Genomic DNA, 17,265 nt, shown 5'->3' on the forward strand with positions numbered 1-17,265 from the left:
GCAGTGGTATGAATGGAGAGGAAGAGGTAGATTCATTAGAGATTTGAGAAGTAGAAATGAAATGACCTGGGGACTGATTGACGGCAGGATGTAATGACCAAAGAAGTGTCTAAGATCATCTTCATATATCTGATGTTGATAACTCTAACTGGGTAAAGACAGAGAATGCAGGAGAAGGAATGCACTGGAGGGAAAGAGAACTAATTAGAGTTTGGACATATGGAGTTTGGAGATGGCCTTTTATTGATGTACATAAGGCCTTCCATGATCTGGCTCCTACTCTCCTTTCTAGTCTCATCTCCTATCACATCTTTTCCCAAATGCTGTGCTGGCCATATGAATTGTTCCCTGAAAAATCCATGTTCACTCCCTTCTCTATGCATTTGCTCAGAAATAGTAGTTTGGCTTGTGAACAGTGCCCTCGAATTTATTTATTAATTCAGGCATTTATTAGAAATACTTTTTGAGCATCTACTATGTGCAAGGTCCTGTTTGAGATGTTGGAGATATATCAGGGAACAAAACCATCAAAACCCTGTTGTCCAATTGCTCTAAATGTACCTGTAGCTCTCAAAGTATCTTCCATAAACATTTCTTAGATTATATCAGTTAGATTCACTCAGTATTCCTCTATATAGCATTTTGCTCATCCATAATATAATGGATCCCTCTATCATCAGCATCCATCATAGTTTATTGTGTGCATACTCTCTAGACCAATACTGTCCAGTATAATGTTCTATGATGATGGAAATATTCTATAATGCACTGTCCAATATAGTAGCCATTAACCATATGTGGCTATTGAATACTTGAAATGAATCTAGTATGACTGAGCAGCTTAATTTTAAATTTTATTTAATTTAAAAAAAATATATGTAGAATCTGATCCATTCTTTTCTTTTTAAATTTTTTATTTTACTTTATTTTTATTTATTTATTTATTTTTGGTTGCATTGGGTTTTCGTTGCTGCATGTGGGCCCTCTCCAGTTGCAGCGAGTGGGGGCTACTCTTTGCCATGGTCCGCAGGCCTCCCGTTGCGGTGGCCTCTCCTGTTGCGGAGCACGGGCTCCAGGTGCGTAGGCCTCGGCAGCTGTGGCACTCGGGCCCAGTTGCTCCGTGGCATGTGGGATCCTTCCTGACCAGGGATTGAACCCCTGTCCCCTGCTTTGGCAGGCAGATTTCCAACCACCGCGCGACCAGGGAAGTCTCTATTTAATTTAAATTAACAGAAATTTAGTTATCCATAGATGGCTAGTGGCTACTATATTCAACGGCACATTGGACCACCAACTCCTGGTGGGCAAGGAAAATGATTTTTTCATGTGGGTCAACATATCAGTTAATTATTTGAACTTTGGGATCATACACAGCTGGATTTGAATTATGATTTTACCATTTGTTAGTTGGTAGCTTTAGGCAGTTTGGGTAACTTCTATGGGCCTCAATTTTTTTAAGGGAATATAAAATAGGAATAATGATAGGATCAAACTTTGAGCATTGCTGTGAAGTTAAAATAACACTATTGGACAAGTTCCACTTCCGAGAAGATAGAGTAGACATACTTTCCCCTATTTTTCCTGCTAAGTGTAACTAAAAACTGTGGGGATGATATGATATATGAAACAAAGGCAAGAAGACTCTGAGAGATGAATAGAAGGCAGATCAGCTGGTAAACTGTGAACCCAAAGAGTGACATAGCAGTGAGTTCCCTTGGCTTTATTTTTATTCCACCTCTTCTAGACTGGGTCCTGAAGAAACCAGCAACCTAGAAACATCGACAAGCACAGACATTAAAAAAATACCCTGCTTTCTCTAGTCGAAAGACCAGGAAAGGGGTAGCCTAGTAAGACAGATAACTTTTGGACTATAACCAGAAACACCACAGAAAAAACTGTGCACCCACTCCCACCAGCAAAGGCAAAAGGAGGAGCCTAGACTTGCACTCTTTCTAGGCTGTCAAAAGATGCCCCACTCCTCCCTGCCCCCTTTGCGGTAGTGTCAAAAGAGGCTGAGTTAAGGTGCTGAGACTTTTATCCCCAACTGGTGGTAACAAGTAAGTGTCCTGTCCAGTGGTGTGGGTGGAGACTGTGTGGAGTACTGAGGTGTCCTTCCCCCACCTCCCCAACTGAGGAGGCGTCAGTGGAGGCCTAGTGAAGAGTTAGGACTTTCACCACCTTGCAGTGGTAATAAGGCCACCACCCTTAGTGACAGTGGAGGCCTTATGAGGAACAATAAGGAGGTACTTCTATGCTTCTAAGCTTGTGAGGCATCAGAGAAGGCATAATGGGTAAATAGAACACTCACTCTGCTCAGCAGTGACAAGGATAAGTTATGTATATTATGTAACACCAAGAGCAACCACTAAAAAGTTACAGAAACAGACATACTCAAAAACACTATTGATAAATGAAAATTAAATTTTTAAAAATGTTTAAGTAAACCACAGAAAGGCAGGAAAAAGCAACCAGAGAAATGAAAAACAGAAAATAAATGGCAGACTTAAGCTAGAAGATATCAAAAATTACCTTAAAAATATGTGATCTAAATATACCAATTAAAATCCAACTATATACTACATATGTGAGACTCACTACAAATGTAACAGTATAGGCAGGTTGAAAGCAAGAGGATGGAAAAGGATTTATAATGCAAACAATCAAAAGAAAGCAAGAGTAGGTGTATTAATATTAGATAAAGTAAACTAAAGAGCAAAGAAAATTACCAGATACAGGAAGGGTCATTGTATATTGTAAAATTGTCAATTCAAAAAGATATAGCAATCTAGATGTGTACGCATCAAACAACAAAACAGCAAAATATGTTAAGCAAAAACTAATAGAACTGAAAGAAGAAATATGCAAATCCACAATTATAATTGGAGACTTCAATACCTCCTCTCAACAACTTACAGAACAACTAGAAAGAAAATCCACAAGAGTATAGAACTCAACAATAACATCAAACAAGCTGATCTAATTGATCTTTATAGAGCACTTTATCATCACCCCAAAGCAGAAAACACATTCTTTTCAGGTTCCCATGGAAGATATACCAAGATAGACCATATCTTGGGCCATAAAACAAACCTCAAAATTTTTAAAGTAATTGAAATCATACAGAGTGTGTTCTCTGACCACAATGGAATCACAGTAGGAATCAATAACAAGAAGATAATAGGAAAATCCCAGAACATTTGGAAAACAGACATACTTCTAGATAATCCATGGGTCAAAGAGGAAGTATTAAAGGAAATAAAAATATATTAAACTGAATGAAAAGGAAAATACAACATATTAAAATTTGTGGCACACCACTAAAGCAGTGCTGAGAGGGAAATTTATAGCACTTAGGCATACATTACAAAAGAGGAAACATTTCAAAGCAATAAACTAGTCTCTTATCTGAAGAACCTAGAAAAAAAGAAGAGCAAGATAAATCCAAAGCAAGCTGAAGGAAGAAAATAATAAAGATAAGAGCTGAAATCAATGAAATTATAAACAGAAAAACAATACAGAAAATAAATGAAAGAAAGAGCTGATTCTTTTAAAAGACCAATAACTTCTACAAATTTCTAGCAAGACTGACAGAAAGAAGAGATAAGATACAAATTATCAATATCAGGAATTAAACAGGATATCACTAAAGACCCTGCAGACATGAGAAAGGTAGTAAGGGAAAAATATAAACAACTATTCAAAAATAAATTTGACAACTTACATGAAATGGATCACTTCCTTGAAAAACACAAATTATCACAATTTATTCAATAGGAAATATTTAATTTGAATAGCCACACAATTATTAAGGAAATTGAATTCATAAGTTAAAAATGCCCCCAAAGAAGTCTTCAGGATGAGAATTCTGTAGAATTCTACCATGTATTTAAAGAAGGATTAACACCAATTCCATAAAATTTCTTCCAAAAAATTTAAGTAGCGAACAGTTGCTAATTCATTTTATGAAGCTACTGTTAACTCTGATACTAAAACTAGACAAAGGTAATGTAAAAAAGAAAACTATATACCAGTATCTCTTATGAATATAGATGTAAAAATCGTCAACAAAGTATTAGCAAATTAAATCCAGCAGCATATTAAAAGGATTACACACCATACCCAAGTGGGATTTATCACAGTAATTGCAAGAGTGGTTCAACACAAGAGTGTCAATGTGTTTTGTATATGTATGCTATTCTCCATACATACATATGTTTTTAGCTTTATAGAAATTAAAACAGTATCCTCTAAGAACTTTTGGTAAAACTTGATAAACTGAAATTCATAGAATTAAAAATTTTAGCTCTGTGAAAAGTCCCTTGAAAGGACGAAGGTGTAAATTATAGACTGAGAGAAATTATTTGCAAATCATATATTTAACAAAGGACTCATATCTAGTATATGTAAAGGACTCTCAAAACTCAACAGTTTAAAGAAACCCAAAATGGGCAAAAGACATTGAGACAAGTCACAAAAGAAGACGTACAGATGGTAGATAAGCACATGAAAAAATATTCAAAACATTAGCCGTTAGTGAGTGCAAATGAAAACTAGAATGAGATTTTACCACACACCTATCAGAACGGTTAAATAGACACTATATAAAATATATACATTATAGAAATAGTAATAACACCAAATGCTTGCAAGGATGCAGAGAATCCAGATTGCTCATACAACTGACAGTGAAATGTGAAATAGTAGAGCAACTCTGCAAAACTTTGTCAGTTAAAAACAAACAAGCAAAAAACAACCCCCCCAAACTTGTGACTAGCATACAACCCAGCAATTGTACTCCTAGACATTTACCTCAGAAAAATGAAAAATTATGTTCAAACAAAAACTTGTACATGAATATTTATAGCAGATTTATTTGTAATAGCTCCAAACTGAAAATAACCCAAATGTTGTTCAGTGGATGAATGGTTAAACGAACTGTGGTACATACATACCTTGGAATACTACTTGGAGATAAAAAGGAATGGAACATTGATACAAGTAACAACCTAAATGAATCTCCAGAGAATTATACTTAGTGAAAAATAGCTGATACTAAAACCTTACGTATTATACAATTCAGTTTATGCAACGTTCTTGAACTTGCAAAACTATAGACGCAGCAAACTGATCAATAATGACCAGAGGTCAGGGACAGGGCAGAGGGTTTGGGAGGATGTGTTGGGTGTGGCTATAAAAGGGCAAAATGAGGGATCCCTGTGGTGCTGGAAATGTTCTGTATCTTGACCATATTAATGTCAGTATCTTGGTTGTGATTTTGTACCATAGTTTGGGTAGGTATCCCCATTGGGGGAAATGTGTAAAGGGTACACACAGGAGCTCTCTTTATTATTCGTTACAACTGCATATGAATCTACAATCATCTCCAAATAAAAGTTAATTTAAACATGAATGCATATAAAATGATGCGTGCAATTAGGAACAATATGTAAGTATTAAATAAAAGGCTTGGCACAGTAACCAACTCAGTGGCTGCATATAGAAAATAGTCAGGGGCTTCCCTGGTGGCGCAGTGGTTGCGAGTCCGCCTGCCGATGCAGAGGACACGGGTTCGTGCCCCGGTCCGGGAAGATCCCATATGCCGCGGAGCGGCTGGGCCCGTGAGCCATGGCCGCTGAGCCTGCGCGTCCGGAGCCTGTGCTCCGCAACGGGAGAGGGCACAACAGTGCGAGGCCCGCGTACCGCAAGGAAAAAAAAAAAAGAAAATAGTCAGTATTTAATATTGACTTGAATTTTTTTTTTAATTGTTGCAGTTGTTTTTGCTTTGTTGTTGATGTTTTCAGCAAAAAGCTTTGTTTCCTTTTGGTTTACGGCTTGGGCGAGGGCTCCAGGGTGGTTAAAAAGCTGCCTGGGGGCTGGAGGGAGAGGCTCGGGCAGGAGCCCCTGACAGCAGGGGGATGCAGAGGGGCCCCTTCAAAGGCTGCAGGGCTCCAGAGGCTTGAGAGTGAGACTTTCGGAGAGCTACTGGCTCAGCATCCCCACCCCCCTCAGGCGGGGTCAGTCAGCTGGTCGCTATCTTCCTGATGAGTTTCAGCTGCTCCTCCAGGAAGCGGCTCTCCCGGAAGTCACAGGGACGGGCGCTCTGCACGGCCAGAATACAGGGCACGCAGGTCCTCAAGGGCCTGACTCAGGTTCTTCTCCAGGGCCGTGGCAGCTTCCTTAGCGTCCAGGGTTTTACCTCATTCATCTTGGGACGGCTTTTGCACGTCCTGGAAGAGAGCACAGCCACTGTCCTGGTTTTGCGTCTTCAAAAGAGGCTCGGCGCCCTTCACAGCTTCATCCTCGCGGTGGAAATAGAAGCCCAGAGAGAGGTAGGTGTAGGAGGACCCACATGCATGTTGACTCCGCGGTTGACGGCGGCCTCCACCTCAGTGGAATGATTCTGACAAATCTGGGGGCCCATGGTTGGTCAGCAATAAGGAGTTACGCAAAAAAATGGCGTTCGCTTGTCCGGGAGGCCGAGGAGGGCACAGAATATGGTCCCGGAGTTTGCAACTGGAAAAGAGGCTGGAGGGTGGTCAGAGGCTGGAAGAAGGGGCGTCCCCGAGTCTGTTCGGTACAAATAATGTTGAACCAAGAGATCCACGGACCACTGGGCACACTGTGAGTAGTTTTAAATTTAAAGCCAGTCACTTCTTTAGGACAGACGAAAATTAGAAGTTCTAAGTATTGCCCTGTGGATACTGACAGGCTAAATTATTTGATAGGTACTGAGAAAGAAGGCCTGAAATAGGAAAGGGCTACCCTGGAGAAGGAGGGAAAGGAAAGAAGGAAGGGAAAGCTTTTGAGGAGAAGGATAGAGAGAATGAGAGACGAGGGAGAGAGAGGGAAGGGGGAAGGAGGTAAGGGATGGAGAGAGAAAAGCGAGAGTAGTCAAGAGGAAATCTTCCATACAGGCCAAATAAACGTTAGCTTCTTGGTGGGAAATGAGTGACACGATTGGAAGGGACACCACCATTATACTCAAATACTGTTTTAGAGATTCATTAGAAATTTATTCCTTTGAATTAATGGCCGACAAAAGATTAGGGCAAGTGCCTTTCTGAGAGGTAACATGTTGGTCATCTCAGTTATTAGAACTTTTGTGTAAAGTCATTTATCAGTCATTTAGAGAATCTAGATAGAAGAGGGCAAAGAGTGAGTACATTAGAAAGGAGGGAGTAATTAAAAATTCACAACATGTGGCTTTTCCTAAATTGAGAGCATCTGGCAACAGTGGTCCTTGGTTATGTTAAAGTGTTAACATGAGGGCGATGTGAGAGGCGGCGCCTACAGGAAAGTAGGAGGACAGCGAGGAAGGAACCTTGTGAAAATAAAAGTCTGTTTGAATCATATGAAATTGCCATTTTAGTTGGTTAAAACATGTTTCATGTGGTTCCACCTAATATATGTGAAAGCACTTTAGAAACTCGAAAACGTTTATATAAATGTTACTATGAGGCCAGTGACAATTCACAGTGGTAAAAAAGGACGGGATTTATGGTTATAGCTTTGCCACTTCCTTGTGTTACTTTGAGCAAATTACTTCACTAAGTCTTCTCTTTTGTGAAATGAGAATGCTAACATTTCCCACCTTCTGCCCAACTTCAGAGTTTCTTGGTGAGGACAAAATGAGTTCGTTTATTTAAAAGTGCATTGCAGGGCTTCCCTGTGTGTGGGTTGCATGTACTCTTCTGGTATACTGGCCTGACTTCTGTGGGTTTTCTGGAAGCCATGGCTGGGCCCTGGTCCAGTTGGTTGCTAGGCTTTGCCTTGTGTGGAGGTTGCCATTCGCTAATGCTAGAGGCTGGGTCATAAGGCAGCTGGGTCCTGGGGCTAGTGCTGGCTCACTGGTGGGTAGAGCTGGGTTTTGGAATGTGTGGTTTCAGGGCCATTGGTTCATCTCGTGTTGGCCTGCTGGTGGGTGGGGCCAGTTCCTGACATGGCTGGCTGCAGGGTCTGTGGTGGCCCAAAGCTGGAGCCAGCCTGCTGGTGTGTTGGGCCTGATCCTGGAATTGGGTGGCTGAGGTTCACAAGGTGTCTTGGAGGTGGTGTTGGCCTGCTGGCAGGTGTGGCTGGAGCCCAGTGGATCCTGGGGCTGGTGCCCACCCACTGGTAGGTGGAGTCTTGTCCTGGGGCCTCTGTCTGCAGGGCCCTGGGTGTCCCAGAGCTTGTGTTGGCTGGCTGGTGGGTAAGGCTTGTTTCTAATACTGCTCATTGTGGAGTCTGCGATATCCCACAGTTGGTTTTGGTCCACTGGGGGGTGGGGCTGCAACCCAGCGTGGTTGGTTGAGGGTCCCAAGGTGTCCCAGAGCTGGTGTAGGTACACTGGTGGGTGGGGCCAGGTCCCTGGGGGTTCCAGGGCTGGTGTTGGGCTGCTGGTCAGTGGGTTGGGTACTGACATGGCAGGCTGTGGGCTGCAGTGGTCTTGGAGCTGGTGTCCACCGACTGGTGGGTGAGGCCGGGTCCTGGGGCTAACTGTTGGCCCACTGGTAGGCGGAGCCAGGTCCTGGGATCTCTGGCTGCAGGGCCTGGGTATCCTGGAGCTAGTATCAGCCCAATGGTGGTCACAGCCTGGGCCTAGGGGTTCCTGGGTCTAGTGCCAGCCTCTGGTGGGTGGAACCAGGTCTTGGGGTCTCTAGTTATAGGGCCCTGTGCATTTTGGCATTCGTGTTGGTCTGCTTTTCAGTGAGGCCAGGTCCTGCAGGGAGCAGCTGGGGGCTCAGGGAGTCCTAAGGCAGCTGGTCTTCTGGTGGGTGGGGCATTGTGTGTGCCTGGCTAACTGCTTGGCATGAGGCATCCTGGTATTGGTGCAAACAGGCTGGTGGATGTGGCTGGGTCTGGTGGTAATAAATTAGAGGGAGGATTCCAAAATGGATTCCAGCACCATTGTCCTCCCCAAAATGGCTGCTGCCAGCATCTATATCCCCAAGGTGAGCTCTAGTTGCCTCCTGCCTCTCCAAGATCAGTAGGTAGGTCTGATCCAGGGTCCTTTCAAATTATTGCTTCTGTCCTGGGTCTTGGAGCATGCTAGATTTTGTGTGTGCCCTTTAAGAGTGAAGTCTCGGGCTTCCCTGGTGGCGCAGTGGTTGAGAGTCCGCCTGCCGATGCAGGGGACACGGGTTCGGGACACGGATTCGTGCCCCGGTCCGGGAGGATCCCACATGCCGCAGAGCGGCTGGGCCCGTGAGCCACGGCCGCTGAGCCTGCGCGTCCGGAGCCTGTGCTCCGCAACGGGAGAGGCCACAACAGTGAGAGGCCCGCGTAGCGCAAAAAAAAAAAAAAAAAAAAAAAAAAAAAAAAGTGCATTGCAAACCACACTCTTCTATCCAGATGCAAATGAATCAGGGTAAATGCTGTATTCATATACATTAAAACAAGTTGTGTTGATTTTAGATGTAGATTTTTTTGTGTGTTTTTTTAACTTTTGTCTTTAAGTTTTTCCTGTGGTGGCATTTGGGATACTTAACCTAGATGGAAGATTTTTGTTGTTTTCTGAGTTTTAGGTTTTTGGGGGGGTATAGGAGGATTAAAGGAAGAATGACCCCTGCCATATGAGAAACGTGGGTTAAAGGTACAAAAATAATGGGAGGATCCCACAGCCTTCCTTACTCCAAGCAAAACATCTTTGTTTTCTTTTTTTTTTTTTTGGACGCGCCGCATGGCCTGTGGGATCTTAGTTCCACGACCAGGGATCAAACTCACACCCCTGTCATTGGAAGGTGGAGTCTGAACCACTGGACCGCCAGGGAAGTCTCTCTATTCTTTTTAAAGCCTGAAGAATCAATCTGCTTTCTATGAAGTAAATACACTTAAACTCAGATACTGTCAGATTCCTTTTCAAGCTGTATCATCATCTCTAATGACATGGAAGGGTTATTTAGTTTGTCCTTCATTTATTTGGTAGGCAACCAAATTGCATCCATGACTTCCCTGGTGGTGCAGTGGTTAAGAATCTGCCTACCAATGCAGGGGACATGGGTTCAAGCCCTGGACCTGGAAGTTCCTGCATGCCACGGAGCAGCTAAGCCCGTGTGCCACAACTACTGAGCCTGTGCTTTAGAGCCCATGAGCCACAACTACTGAGCCATGTGCCACAACTACTGAGCCTGAGCCTAGAGCCCATAAGCCACAACAACTGAGCCCGTGTGCCACAACTACTGAAGCCCGTGCGCCTAGAGCCCGTGCTCTGCAACGAGAAGCCACCGCAATGAGAAACCCATGAACCGCAACAAAGAGTAGCCCCCGCTCGCAGCAACTAGAGAAAAGCCTGCACACAGCAATGCAGCCAATAAAAACAAAACCAAAAGAACAAATTGCATCCATGTTTTTCCACTCTTGATCATTGTCAAGATTTTTTTCCTTTATGCTTGTCAAAGTTAAAAGGGCTTTAAAAGTACTTAAGTGGATAAGTGAAACATTTAATATACTTGTAGGTTGTTCTTCATTAATAAGCGTCTGTTGTGAATTTTTCCTTGTCACCCAGGCAGTTTGGAAGAAGCTATCAGCAGTCTAGCTCTAGCGTGTCTTTGTTATCATTTTGGATTGGGAAGGCAGGTTGTCATGGCTAGTACTGCTGTCTCCACTTAGCTGATAGAGAAATTGAAATCCAGTTAAGACTTTGCCTGTACACAAAGACAAAACGAAACAACAAAAGTCAACAGTCGACAATCACCAGACTGCATCATGAAAAACGTCAATTGATAGACTGCTAAAGCAGGTTTCGATACACTTAAATAAACATGCTTGTAGCAATGTTTATTGATCACACACACACACACACACATAAAATAGTCCCATCAAATTATAATGACTGATTTTGCCTGCTGCAGGGTATTTTGATGGCCATATATGACAATGACATTAGTAAAATACGTGAATGATTTATTTCTATTGCAAAATGAATCCTGTCTTTCTAAAAACTAGGACCAAGGCTTTAGAATAATCTATAACCTCACTTGTTCAGTTATATTGTGAGATACTGCCATGTGGCATGGATTGTCTCATTTTATAGGCTCAGTGTAACATATCAATGGTATATGTTCATACATATTTCACACGGTAGGTTTCATCTGGTACCATGAGATGTATGACATCATGTCTAATCCCTTTGATTTGATAGACAAGATGTTAGACAGAAAAAAAGAAATCTGTCTCCTCTGGCTTTTCTAAACAATTAACAAAATGCCTTTAATTGTTGCTTATAACCATGGATTTTCTATTCCTCCCAGTCAGAACCCCTGTGTCTTGTTTCTTGGTCACCTCATTTCACACCAATATTACTTTCTGCTTTTGTCTTTATTGATTCCATTATTTTTACATCTACCCCTCTCTAGATTCATTTCCTCTAAGCACCAGTGAAGCACTTCCTTACTTCCTTCAAAATTTGGTTTAAAATTTACTTCTCTAGGATGTATTCCTTACTATACTAAAGTGAGTTTGATTACTCCTTTATGGCACATTTCCTTAGAATTATTTCTTCATTACCAAGCCATTGTTTTCATGTATTCCTAAGTGATGGTATCAGGGAAACTGAGGATAAACTAGCATTCATTTGAAACTTGAAACTTTATTGATCACCTTCATATGCAAGCCACTCACTTGAGAGTTGTAAAGAATAAAAAAAGAATAAGAGATGCCAGCACTGTGCAAGGCAGAATTAAATCATTAAGAGACACCCTGCAAAATGCTATGAGCAGATAGGAGGAAACAAGTTTATTCAATTCACTATTGTAGCTTGTTTTCACTTTCTTGATAGTATCCTTTGATGCACAGAAGTATTTAATTTTGATGAAGTCCATTTTGTCTGTTTTTACTTTTGTTGCGTATGCTTTTGGTGTCATATTTAGGAACCCATTGCCAAAACCCAAAACTTGAAAATTTGCCCTTGTTTTCTTCTAAGAGTTGTACAGTTTCAATTCTTAAATGAATGTCTTTAATTCATTTTGAGTAAATTTTTGTTCATGGCGTGATATAGGGAACACCTCGATTCTTTTCATGTGGATATCCAGTTGTTCCAGCACCACTTGTTGAAAAGAACTATTCTTTCCCCATTGAATGATCTTGGCATCCTTGTTGAAAATCAATTGAACATACAAGTCTTGGTTTATTTCTGGACTCTCAGTTCTGTTCCATGGATTGATATGCCTATCCTTATGCCACCACCACATTCTTTTAATTACTGTAGCTTTATGGTCAATATTGAAATCAGGAAATGTGAATCCTCCAACTTTGTTCTTTTTCTTCAATATTGTCTCTGCTATTTGGGTTTCCTTGCAATTCCACATGAACTTAAAGATTGGCATTTCCATATCTGCACAAAAAGCCATTGGGATTTTGATAGGATATGCAGTGAATCTATAGATTACTTTGAGTAGTATTGCCATTTTACAATATTAAGTCTTCCTATTTATGAACATAGGATATCGTTCCACTTACTTAGGTCTTTTGAATGTGCTTGAACAATATTTTGTAATTTTCACTGTAAAATACTTGTACATTGATTCCTAAGTATTTTTTTGTTTTTGATCGTATAGTAAATTGAATTGTTTTCTTAATTTCCTTTTCTGATTGTGCATTGGCATTGTATAGAAAAACAAGTGACTTGTATATATTCATCTTGTATCCTGCAATTCTACTGATTTGGTTTTTTAGCTCTAATATATATATTTTTTGGTGTGTATGAATTCTTTAGCAGTTTCTATATATAAGGTCATTTTGTCTATGAATAGGTTTAGTTTTACTTCTTCCTCTCCGATTTAGATAGTTTTATTTCTTCCTCTTTCCAACTTATCTAGCTAGAACTTCCTGATACTATGTTGAATAATAGGGTGAAAGTGAGTTCCTAGTTCTCTTCCTGAACTTAGGGGAAAAGCTTTCAGTTTTTCACCATTGAGTATAATGTTAGCTGTGGGTTTGTCATGAATGCCTTTATCATGTTGAGAAAGGTCCCTTATATTCCTAAGTTTTGAGGGTTTTTATCATGAAAGAGTGTTGGAATTTGTCATATGATTTTTTTTTTTAAGATTTAACAAAATATATTTATTTTGGGCTGCATTGGGTCTTCGTTGCTGCGTGCGGCTTTCTCTAGTTGTGGCGAGCGAAGGCTACTCTTCATTGCGTACGCGGGCTTCTCACTGCGGTGGCTTCTCTTGTTGCGGAGCACGAGCTCTAGGCGTGTGGGCTTCAGTAGTTGCGGCACATGGGCTCTAGAGCGCAGGCTCAGTAGTTGTGGCGCATGGGCTTAGGTGCTCCGTGGCATGTGGGATCTTCCCAGACCAGGGCTCGAACCCATGTCCCTTGTATTGGCAGGCAGATTCTTTTCTTTTTTTAAACATCTTTATTGGAGTATAATTGCTTTACAATGGTGTGTTAGTTCCTGCTCCACAACAAAGTGAATCAGCTATAAATATACATATGTCCCCATATCTCTTCCCTCTTGCATCTCCCTCCCTCCCACCCTCCCTATCCCACCCCTCTATGTGGTCACAAAGCACCGAGCTGATCTCCCTGTGCTATGCGGCTGCTTCCCACTAGCTATCTATTTTACATTTGGTAGTGTATATATGTGCATGCCACTCTCTCAACTTTGTCACAGCTTACCCTTCCCCCTCCCAGTATCCTCAAGTCAATTTTCTAGTAGGTCTGCATTTTTATTCTCATCTTGCCCCTAGGTTCTTCTGATCATTTTTTTTTCTTTTCTTAGATTCCATATATATGTGTTAGCATACGGTATTTGCTTTTCTCTTTCTGACTTGCTTCACTCTCTATGATAGTCTCTAGGTCTATCCACCTCACTACAAATAACTCAGTTTTCTTCCTTTTAATGGCTGAGTAATATTCCATTGTATATATGTGCCACATCTTCTTTATGCATTCATCTGTAGATGGACACTTAGGTTGCTTACATCTCCTGGCTATTGTAAAAAGAGCTGCAATGAATATTTTGGTACATGACTCTTTTTGAATTATGGCCTTCTCAGGGTATATGCCCAGTAGTGGGATTGCTGGGTAATATGGTAGTTCGTTTTTAGATTTTTAAGAAACCTCCATACTGTTCTCCATAGTGGCTGTATCAATTTAAATTCCCACCGACAGTGCAAGAGGCTTGCCTTTTCTCAACACCCTCACCAGCATTTATTGTTTGTAGATTTTTTGATGATGGCCATCCTGGCCAGTGTGAGATGATATCTCATTGTAGTTTTGATTAGCATTTCTCTAATGATTAATGATGTTGAGCATTCTTTCATGTGTTTGTTGGCAATCTGTATATCTTCTTTGGAGAAATGTCTGTTTAGGTCTTCTGCCCATTTTGGATTGGGTTGTTTGTTTTTTTTGATATTGAGCTGCATGAGTTGCTTGTATGATTTGGAGATTAATCCTTTGTCAGTTGCTTCATTTGCAAAGATTTTCTCCCATTCTGAGGTTGTCTTTTCGTATTCTTTATGGTTTCCTTTGCTGTGCAAAAGCTTTGAAGTTTCATTAGGTCCCATTTGTTTATTTGTGTTTTTATTTCCATTTCTCTAGGAGGTGGGTCAAAAAGGATCTTGCTGTGATTTATGTCATAGAGTGTTCTGCCTATGTTTTCCTCTAAGAGTTTGATGGTGTCTGGCCTTAACATTTAGGTCTTTAATCCATTTTGAGTTTATTTTTGTGTATGGTATTAGGGAGTGTTCTAATTTCATTTTACATGTAGCTGTCCAGTTTTCCCAGCACCATTTATTGAAGAGGCTGTCTTTTCTCCACTGTATATTCTTGCCTCCTTTATCAATGATAAGGTGACCATATGTGCATGGGTTTATCTCTGCACTTTCTATCCTGTTCCATTGATCTATATTTCTGTTTTTGTGTCTGAAGTCAGGGAGCCTGATTCCTCCAGCTCCGTTTTTCTTTCTCAAGATTGCCTTGGCTATTTGGGGTCTTTTGTGTTGCCATACAAATTGTGAAATGTTTTGTTCTAGTTCTGTGAAAAATGCCAGTGGTAGTTTGACAGGGATTGCATTGAATCTGTAGATTGCTTTGGGTAGTATAGTCATTTTCACAATGTTGATTCTTCCAATCCAAGAACATGGTATATCTCTCCATCTATTTGTATCATCTTTAATTTCTTTCCTCAGTGTCTTATAATTTTCTGCATACAGGTCTTTTGTCTCCTTAGGTAGGTTTATTCCTAGATATTTTATTCTTTTGGTTGCAGTGGTAAATGGGAGTGATTTCTTAATTTCACTTTCAGATTTTTCATCATTAGTGTATAGGAATGCTAGAGATTTCTGTGCATTAATTTTCTATCCTGCTACTTTACAAAATTCATTGATTAGCTCTAGTCGTTTTATGGTAGCATCTTTAGGATTCTCTGTGTATAGTATCATGTCATGTGCAATCAGTGACAGCTTTATTTCTTCTTTTCTGATTTGGATTCCTTTTATTTCTTTTTTCTTCTCTGATTGCTGTGGCTAAAACTTCCAAAACTATGTTGAATAATAGTGGTGAGAGTGGGCAACCTTCTCTTTTCCCTGACCTTAGTGAAAATGGTTTCAGTTTTTCAACATTGAGGATGATGTTGGCTGTGGGTTTGTCATATATGGTCTTTATTATGTTGAGGAAAGTTCCCTCTATGCATACTTTCTGCAGGGTTTTTATCATAAATGGGTGTTGAATTTTGTCGAAAGCTTTCTCTGCATCTATTGAGATGATCATATGTTTTTTCTCCTTCAGTTTGTTTATATGGTGTATCACGTTGATTGATTTGTGTATATTGAAGAATCCTTGCATTTCTGGGATAAACCCCACTTGATCATAGTATATGATCCTTTTAATGTGCTGTTGGATTCTGTTTGCTAGTATTTTGTTGAGGATTTTTGCATCTATGTTCATCAGTGATATTGGCCTGTAGTTTTCTTTCTTTGTGACATCTTTGTCTGGTTTTGGTATAAGAATGATGGTGGCCTCGTAGAATGAGTTTGGAAGTGTTCCTCCCTCTGCTATGTTATGGGAGAGGTGGAGAAGGATAGGTGTTAGCTCTTCTCTAAATGTTTGATAGAATTCGCCTGTGAAGCCGTCTGGCCCTGGTCTGTTGTTTGTTGGAAGATTTTTTTCTTTTTTTTTTTCCGGTACACGGGCCTCTCACTGTCGTGGCCTCTCCCATAGCAGAGCACAGGCTCTGGACACACAGGCTCAGCGGCCATGGCTCACAGGCTTCGCCACTCCATGGCATGTGGGATCTTCCCAGACAGGGGCACGAACCCGTGTCCCTTGCATTGAAACGCGGACTCTCAACCACTGTGCCACCAGGGAAGCCCTGTTGGAAGATTTTTAATCACAGTTTCAGTGCTTGTGATTGGTCTGTTCATATGTTCTATTTCTTCCTAGTTCAGTCTCAGAAGGTTATGTATTTCTATGAATTTGTCCATTTCTTCCAGGTTGTCCATTTTATTGTCATATGGTTGCTTATATTAATTTCATAATAGTTGGTGTTTCTGCATTGTCAGTTGTTACTTCTCCTTTTTCATTTCTAATTCTATTGATTTGAGTCTCCTCCCTTTTTTTCTTGAGAAGCCTGTCTAATGGTTTATCAGTTTTGTTTATCTTCTCAAAGAACCAGCTTTTAGTTTTATTGATCTTTGCTACCGTTTCCTTCATTTCTTTTTCATTTATTTCTGATCTGATCTTTATGATTTCTTTCCTTCTGCTAACTTTGGGTTTTTTTTGTTCTTCCTTCTCTAACTGCTTTAGGTGTAAGCTCAGGTTGTTTATTTGAGATGTTTCGTGTTTCTTAAGGTAGGCTTCTATAGCTATAAACTTCCCTCTTAGAACTGCTTTTGCTGCATCCTGTAGGTTTTGGTCATTGTGTTTTCATTGTCATTTGTTCCAGGTATTTTTTGATTTTCTCTTTGATTTCTTTAGTGATCTCTTGGTTATTAAGTAGTGTGTTGTTTAGCCTCCATGTGTTTGTATTTCTTATAGATTTTTTCCTGTAATTGATATCTAGTCTCATAGCTTTGTGGTTGGAAAAGGTAGTTGATACTATTTCAGTTTTCTTAAATTTAGCAAGGCTTGATTTGTGCCACAAGATATGATCTGTCCTGGAGGATGTTCCATGAGCACTTGAGAAGAATGTGTATTCTGATGTTTTTGGATGGAATGTCCTATAAATATCAATTAAATCCCTCTTGTTTAATGTATCATTTAAAGCTTGTGTTTCCTTATTTATTTTCATTTTGGATGATCTCTCCATTGGTGAAAGTGGGGTGTTAAAGTCCCCTACTCTGA

At 40.5% G+C, this 17,265-nt stretch overlaps 1 long non-coding RNA gene across 3 annotated transcripts in view; it reads left to right on the plus strand.

Annotated features, from left to right (window-relative positions):
- Positions 1-6,140: 6,140 nt before the first annotated feature.
- The window catches only part of LOC307181032, a 387,448-nt gene continuing 376,323 nt past the window's right edge, over positions 6,141-17,265 (plus strand). For all 3 annotated transcript variants that reach the window (XR_013825844.1, XR_013825845.1, XR_013825846.1), the window contains exon 1: positions 6,141-6,329. This is a non-coding gene — a long non-coding RNA (uncharacterized lncRNA). The remainder of the gene's footprint in view (positions 6,330-17,265) is intronic.

Source organism: Stenella coeruleoalba (genome assembly GCF_951394435.1).
Source record: "Stenella coeruleoalba genome assembly, chromosome: X".
NCBI classification, from domain to species: Eukaryota; Metazoa; Chordata; class Mammalia; order Artiodactyla; family Delphinidae; genus Stenella; species Stenella coeruleoalba.